We start from the raw sequence: 9,048 nt of genomic DNA, 5'->3' as shown, positions 1-9,048 counted from the left end.
TGCGGTGACGTCGATAGACCAGTCGTGGAATTAGTAGGGATCCAAGTAGCTCTAGTTAGCTAGCAGGCCTAGCAGGTTAGCAGAATGGGCCTTCAGCGGACATCGCGCCTGAGGGGCCTGTTGGAATCCTCGGGCAGATTATGTCGGAATTCCAGTCGTAGAGGGTCGGCGGAATTCCGTGCCCCGTACCGGCAGTAGAAGGGGTCCAGGAGTGGGCTGGTAGATAGGTCTAGCATGGGCTAGCCCCAGGCTAGTTGGTGCTAGCTCCGGGACGGAAACGTTAGCCAGGAGTAGTCAACCCGGGTTGTGGTTAGCTAGCTGTGATGATCCAGATGAAAAGGTTCAGAGTTTGTGGTAGGAATTTGGGGATATGGAGAGAAAAATTGGTCCGGTATGCTCTGGTTTGAAATGCGTTGTACGAACTGGCGAGAGCTTTCCGAGCTAAAGGTTAGCTTATGACCGCTAGCAGTGGTTAGCTGACTGATAGCTGGTAGCTAGCTAGCCTCAGTGGAGGTTTTCCAGTTCGAAGGTAAATAGAAGTACTTTAGGGGAAAAAAAACAGATCCACACCACATTGGGTGAGGCGGGTTGCAGGAGATTATTTTTGAAGTTGAGGTTAAGGAAAAATATTAAAAAGAACGCGAAGAAAAAGATATATACACATGGGACGAGACAAGACAAAGACACCCCACGGACTGCTACACCATCTTGGATAAGGAGACGTGTGCGCTTCCTTGTACGTGTGCGCTTCACCAAGTCACAACAGGTGTTCTGTTGCTTTGGACTTGCGCTTCCTTGTATGAGTTCTGACATTTCAGGCTCGCAAGGTAACTAACTTGTGCAGTGTAGGGATTTGGGATGCAATGTGTCAGTGTGCATAGCACCTTAACTGGGGAGAACGGGCTTGTGAGAATGACTGGACCGGAATCAGTGGAATGGTATCAAATTCATCAAAGACATGGTTTCCAGATATTTGATGCCATTTCATTTGCTCTGTTCTGGCTATTATTATGAGCCGTTCTCTCTACAGCAGCCTTCTGTGGTGCATAGCCCAGTCGCATGAGGGTAAGTATTAGGAGAAAAGGTGGCTTCTGTAACCTCTTTTTGGAGCTGGTGGGTCATTCTAGCATGACAACTCATGTTCGAACTTGGCATATCAATCAACATCAATCACTGAGCGCCCATAACTGTACAGGCTAAGACTGGGTGGCTGGAGTGGCAGGTGGGACAAGAACTGCTCGTAGGTAGGCAATGTTGGGGAGCGACACCTTTGCTAGCACGAGAGGAATGCAGGAGTCATCCAGGTATACAGCACAAGTGGAAAACCCAGCCAGGTTTGAGCCAACAGCAGGGTGTGTGTCCAAAGGGCATGAGAGTTGGTGCACGGGAAAATGGGCTGGAGCTGACCTACACCACTTTGCAAAATGGTTTGGTTTCTGACATCGTCGACATGTCTGTCCACGAGCGGGGCAGTCAGGGGCACGTGAATTGTATCTATTGGAAACACGGTTGGCACACCGTTGACGCGCATGGGTTCTCAACAACTGCACTGAGGCACTCATGTCACTGTCTGAGTGACAGTTACAGTCTGAGCACTGAGACTGCCGCAAAGCTTGAACAGCACTGGAAGCATGTGCCTCAGAGATCTTAGTTGCACAGTGAGCTGCTGATTCCACTTGGGAAGCTATGGCTACAGCTTTTGCTAAAGTCAGATCATCATCTTCAAGGTGAAGCCTCTCCCGCACGAATGAGCTTGAGGTTCTTTCAATTAACTGGTCCCTGATCTTTTCATCTCGAAGATAACCAAACTGACATGACTGTGCTAGCCCTTTACGATCGCTGACGTACTCGGTCACTGACTCACCCACTCGCCGTGAGCGATGCCGAAAATATCTCTTTGTGAAATGTCCATCCAAAAGTTCAACAGCTGCATCGTGTGATTCCCCAAGCGTTTGGAAGATGTGCAGGCTCTCGGCGCCAAGACAGTGAAGAATGGCCCTTTTTCTCTCAGGGCTAACCACATCCAGTCTGGTAGCTAGCATTTACTTCTCAAACGACAACTTCTATCTGTCCCATGGGATTGTTGATTTGCCCGCATGAGGCAAGAACTGCTCCGGTGGAGTTAGGGATATTGCAGAAATACTTTCAAAAACACTTGCTCTCAGTTGAAGCGGACGTTTATCTCAACGAGTAGCATCTCAAATACAATGGAAATAGAACCACCAAATCACCTAGTCATTTCCAATGAAAAAACTAACTAAATACTGTCTAACTGATGATACGAATCATGGATGCTATACTAGACAATCAATGATGAACACAACACAACACGGTGGAACCTGTGTGTGCTTGAGCTGCCGTGATCCTGCTAGTTTGGTACCCTCTGAGCCGACTTGGGGCGTGATTGTATGTCCCCATAGTATGTTATACCGAGTGACCGACTGAAAGGGTATGTACAGTTATGAATATAACTGCTGTTCCCTGAAGGAGGGAATGAGGCATGACATATTTTGGCTATGCACCGCCAGGGTGCATGGGTTCGCTGAAGAGCGGTACTGAATTGAGGAAATAGATGACAGCCCTGGTATTATAGCTAGGAAGGCGGGGCTTCCGAGGGTGGGCTCGGCCTCCATTGGCCCGTTGGGCTTGATTTCAGTTTGCTTCAGGCGAATAGGATTGGACGTTGAGACCCCATAGTATGTTATACCTCGTTCCCTTCTCCAGGGAACCATAGTTCCATTCATAACTGTACGTTATGTGAAATGTACCTTGTTTTGACAGTCAGGATGCTCTCTCTGTCTCGGAGGTGGAATTTGGGACTAACACTGGGTTAGTTTGAGAACAACAACAACTAAAGGGAATTATTCACAGACAGAGAGAGACAGAGAGAAACAAAGACAGTATCCCACTACTACTGTGCTCCATCTGAAAACAGTGTTAGTACCAATTAGAATGTGTTTAGCTGTCTAGCATCAGTTTTGAATTTTAGATCATTATGAATAAGATTGTGTAGACAGATCGTAGATTCACACTCCTACTCAGCTGCTTTGTGGACACAGGCGCTGGGGCCTCATTTATAAACATTGCATATGTACAAAATATACCCCAGAACATGGGTGCGACTTATTTTTAAAAATGAACATGAAGTGAGAATGTGCTTAACTTCCCGCAAACTTTAGACCATGCATACGCAGTTTCTAGTGGTTGAAGTATTGCATTGCAAGCAGGCAAATAGCCTAGTATTTCAACCTGGTCTCAGGGCATTTCCTATGAATCTGTACACTCCATTTAGTATGTTATGTTACGTTTCGTATGGTATGCATTAATTTATGTTACAAATAGCCATCCGTATATGTTCCGAATTGCAATTCGTACAATATATTATGAATTTGCAGTACATATACGTTACGAATTCCAATTTGTTGTGGCTAATGTTAGCTAGGCTAGCAGTGAGGGATGAAGGTTGAGTTAGGTAACCTTAACCATTTAACTTAACATGCTAAGTAGTTGCAAAGTAGCTAAAAAGTATTTGATAAAATGCTGAAGTTGTCCATCATGAGATTCGAAACACACAACCTTTTGGTTACTAGATGTTCACATTATACACCCACCCTCCTTTTGTTGTTGCCAACCTATTAAGGATCCACCCCTTTTTTTCAATTTTCACCTAAAATGACATACCCAAATCTAACTGCCTGTAGCTCAGGCCCTGACGCAAGGATATGCATATTCTTGGTACCATTTGAAAGGAAACACTTTGATGTTCATGGAAATGTGAAAGGAATGTAGTAGAATATAACACAATAAATATAGTAAAAGATAATACAAAGACAAAAACAACCATTCTTTTGTATTATTTTTGTACTATCATCTTTGAAATGCAAGAGAAAGGCCATAATGTATTATTCCAGCCCAGGTGCAATTTAGATGTTGTCCACTAGATGGCAGCAGTGTATATGCAAAGTTTCAGACTGATCCAATGAACCATTGCATTTATTTTAAACATGTATCAAGACTGCCCAAATGTGCCTAATATGTTAATTAATAACTTTCATGTTCTAAATTATGCACTCTCCTCAAACAATAGCATGGAATTATTTCACTGTAATAGCTACTGTAAATTGGACAGTGCAGTTAGATTAACAAGAATTTAAGCTTTTTATGAGACCATGCAGAGTATTTTGTGCACACATAAAAATAAAAAAAGTAAATATAAGATGCAATCATTTGCCGCTAGTCAGAAGAGCGAACATAAACATGTTTGCATTCTAAAATGGTTAGAAATAGGAAATAAGCTTATCACCTTTTCTGACTGTGATGGTGTCCTACTTGCGAAGTACCCTACAGGCCTACAATGGCCCAGCTCTCATTTAATTAGACCCACGTTAGTGGTCAATCAATCAATTATTTCAAGTATTTTGCTGTATGCAATTTTTATTTTCTTCAATGTGTCAAGTAGTTCTCTTTTTGTTTCCTCTTAATTTGGTTAGGTGCAATTGTGTTGCCAGAACCAGCTGGCTGCAGGGGCTCTTTAGGTTACTCTCCTTGCAGGTTATGGCTTTGTGCGGGAAGGTTTGGGCAAAAAAAATCTCAATATATTTGTACATGCAGTCTTTTCAGAAATGGCACATAGATATTTAGTGTGAAATGTGCACAACGGTTACAAGTTCAGTAGATCTAGACTTGATAGGATATCATGGGATTGCCAAAACAAACATGATCATAGTAGACAACTAAACAGAACAGTTGGTAAACACTGGTATAAGTTGTTTGAGCCAAAAGGTAACTCGAGCCCTCAACTGTTAGAAGGTCAACATTTTATTTTAGAGAGGTGGTCCAACTATCAGTCAGTGGCTGTTGTTGGCCAGTTGCATTCTGGGTATAGACCTTTTGAAGCATAGGCACTGTGCATTGGCCAAAGAGTCAACTTATGACATGTAGTACACACCATACCCCCTGGACAGGGGGCCGTGTGTATACTGTGCTTCAGTGGAGGCTGCTGAGGGGAGGATGACACCTAGTAAATGGTTGGAATGGAGTCAATTGAATGGTATCAACCACATGGAAACCGTGTTTGATACCATTCCAGCCATTATGAGCCATCCTCCTCAGCAGCCTTCACTGCTGTACTTGTACATCAACTCCGCTTACACTCCAGAAACAGTAGATAAACTCTAGCCCCACGGGCCATTCTGGCTCAGACAAGGCTTACTAATACGTACACACACACAAATAATAAGGGACAGTTGAGGTGGTAAGATGTACATTAACACTTTTATTGCAATAGCTCTATTGAAAGCAAAAAAGTTGGATAAATAAACACTATGCTCCAAATTCCTCCATTAGGACTTCACCCCATCTCCCCTGAAGTGAGACAGAAAAAAAAGAAAAAAAAGAGGCGCAATTAACATGAAAAAAATACTGTCATATTTAAATAATTTCTCTTCTTTTTTGTTGTTTTAACACCTTTTTTCCCCCCTTAAGGACATACGTTGCAGAGAAATATAATGCACATATGAGGATTAACACCTCCACCGTATGAAGAACTGTCTGTTCCATAAAGCTAAATGACAATGCCATTAAGTTCTGAAAGAAAACACAGGTAGCAATGAAAACGACACCGTCATGGTTGCCATCAGATCAACAGCATTCAAACTGGTTATTTTGGAATACTACACAGCAGCAAATAAAATAGTAAGTTACAAAAACATCAGGCAGAGGTTATTTTTTATTTTTCTGTTTTTTTTTTTTACAAAACTGCTAAGTGTCTACATCGTCATACTCTTGAAAACAAGTTTATCCCACTGTCTCCGTTTAGCTTAAAAATAATTTTAAACCCCGTCTTTAAGTGTTCAATCAAAAGTATCAACACAACACCCAAAAAACTATGGAGATTTAACTTCTGCTCTTTCTATGAAGTAGATAAACCAAAATAAAAATACTGTTGCACATTTATTTATGCAGTACCGTGTAGTTCCTCTGTAATATATTATGTAGTTATTAGAATTTCCCCCATTATTTCCTAAAAAGGGTTTGTTGTTATTGTTTACTCAAAACTCTACGGCTCTGTTCCAACATCCACACTAGCACACTACTTAGTATGCACACTACTGAGAATGCATGTCCAATACATCGATAGTAAGAAGTGTGGGACCCGACCATATTGGCCTATAATATATCAACAGAACAAAGTAGAATCATCATCCACCAAATAGTACAGAACTGAACCAGGCTGATGTGAGTATCGATAATCAAGCCTATTTTTTATTTAATTGATTAAGTAAGACTTCTTAAATCACAGAAAGTCTTGCCAAATAAAGCTTTTGTATTGTTCAAATCTAATAGCTGAAAAGCGCTGCAGCGTAACCAAAAAAATAAATAAAATCATAGTACAGCCTTTAAAACGTGTTCCAACCACAGAATTAGAATGATGAGGATTCTAGTTCTATGGTTTCAGCCTTGGGTAGGTATAGTAACGGTTCATTTTCCATAACATACAGTAACAGTAGGTTCTGTGCACCGCAACAGTACCATATAAGACATTGGTTGTACCAAATGGGATCTGACGGGTTGTTTTTTTGCTCAGGTGGGTGTCAACCTATTCCACAGTCCATTATTCTGCACCAACAAATATATCATCATCAATCATCTTCATACATTAGTTAACACGCCGACAAGACGTACCATGATACTTTTGAGCCCTTCTAATCCCCCCCCCCTTTCCTAACAAGCATCAAGCTCTTTTTTATTTTCTTCTCACTGACATTTTGGTTCAGTCATCATATCAAATGACTAAGGGATCTAGAAAAAGAGGGGGAAGGAAGCGAGGGAATAATCAGGCGAGCGAATAAAATGAACACTCCAGTCACGCAATCGATAGTGCCACTAACATCATCTCCCTCTGTCCCCCCCATTCCTCCCACCTACACCCATAGAGTGGGTTAACTATATAAAAGGCTGACAGAGAATGCACAGAAAAATACACAACAGTACTCTAGCAGAACTCACTGCTTCCAGCCTTTCAGAAGGGAGACAGGAGGGTACATTTTTTTTTAGGGATATATATAAATATTTTTAAAGGCATGGCACACGAGTCAAAATACTGAAATTAAAGAAAATTAAGAGGAAAACCTACAGCGGTCTTTCAGTTAGGATGGTAAATTGATCACTCCTCTGTTAAATGGCACACGAATTCCAAGCAACATATTAGACAACGTATTTGACCTTAGTTGTGCCTTACTGTCATATCCTGAAAACCTCTCTGAACTGGTTCTTGTGGCTCCCAGTTTAGGCCGAGAATAGACCCTCACTCCCCTGCGATCTCTCCCTCACTACAGCCAGCCTACATGCTTGGCAATGGGAGGGGTCCAGCGGTGCGTAACCAGGGAAGTTAGGGGCTGGCAGCGGTGTGTGTGTATGTTGCACCTTGGGGGAGGGGGGGGGGGGGGGGGGGGGGGGGGGGGTGTAGAGTCAGGTTACTGGAACCCCTAACGTCACCCCAGCCCCGTGTGTCACCCAGCACACTTACTGGTGGATTAGTGGAGTCACTGCAACAGGGGAATCGTGTGTGTGGTCAGTCACTGCAACAGGGGGCATCGTGTGTGTGGTCAGTCACTGTAACCAGGGCCGTAACTGCATGAGGACACAGCGGTCCGGACCTCTCATTTTCTTTCTAATAAAAATAATAATCTATTATGGGTCAACATCTGAATCTTGCTTTCAGCATTGATCAAAGCTCAGAACGCTTACATTCTTGATCTGGCTGTTTTTAAATCACGCCGGCTTCTTTGCGAACGAGTGGAATCAGGAACAGTGGTTTGTTCGTTATGTTCGCCTGCGTCCCCTGGATTTGCCTCCCCGGATTTTCCTTTTTAGCAGCACATTCACCACGCTCTCAAACGGCTAACTTTGCCCTCTTGTGGCACAGGCCGAGGACCAGCTAGAAGGATTAAGCTAATGTTAAACGAAGCCGACCTCAACAGGAGCAAAAAACAAAAAGAGGTTAAGATCTCACAATAACTTTGCTTTACAGAGAGTAGGCTACTGAAACAGACAGTGATGTGGCACTCAAGTGTTAAGGTTGAGGCAGGCTGCAATGGAAGCAGAGGAGTGGTTCCCAAACTTGGGTCTGGGCCCCCCTGAGAAAAATCTGTACTAATCTTTTAAACAGGTTAGGAACTTAAAATATATATGTTTCAATATGAACATCTCCACATGGCCCATCTTCCCTACAGGCCTAGGCCGACATTACATTCGAATCGAAATGAAAATACAGTACACTAAAAATGACATACGTTCTCATTTATATTGGTAAATGAGAACTTTTTTTTTACCACTACATCACTGATATCAGAATCATAACAGAATCATAATATACTAATAATTCATGTGCATGTGATAATACGATCTGTGTGCTCCTTTGATGCGTTTGTGCAGAGCTTGATTAGTAATGCCTAGGGATACAAACGTTAATGCTATGTAATTTGAGAAAAGAGAAGTAAAAATGTGATTTTCTGCAATTCATCATTACAACTGACTCAGTCGCCGATGCTGTGTCAGTTTGAGTCATTCCTCCTATTTCACCCCCCTTTCAGGGATATAACATTACAATTGTATAGCTAATATACGTTTGTAGATCGACTGAGGTGAATGAATGAACCTACAGCAGCCAAGGTGATAATGGCGGTGGTCATTTTTGCTTGTTTTGCTGTTCTACAAATAGCTTTTTTTGAATTGTACAGAAATGCAGTAAATGAGCTTCAACGCCCACCCCCTCAAAAAAATCCAGACCTCACAAAAACCTTGGTTACGGCCCTGACTGTAGCCTAAAGAGCACAGACAAGTGAAAGTGTGTATGTGTATATATCTCCATACATCTGTGAGCCAGACCTGTGCTAATAAGGCCCTTGAGTGGAAATAAAGTACTTGCGTCTTTTATGGAAAATATTGGGACTATCGTCGAGTCCAGTACCCTTTTCTGCTAATAGAAAAATACTAAATAAACCATGTCAGGATAACAAATGCACTATGTGGCTTTAAATACATGTA

Source organism: Oncorhynchus clarkii, chromosome 21, assembly GCF_045791955.1.
Source record: "Oncorhynchus clarkii lewisi isolate Uvic-CL-2024 chromosome 21, UVic_Ocla_1.0, whole genome shotgun sequence".
NCBI classification, from domain to species: Eukaryota; Metazoa; Chordata; class Actinopteri; order Salmoniformes; family Salmonidae; genus Oncorhynchus; species Oncorhynchus clarkii.
The sequence above is the reverse complement of the archived record's forward strand: the minus strand, read 5'-3'. Positions refer to the sequence as shown.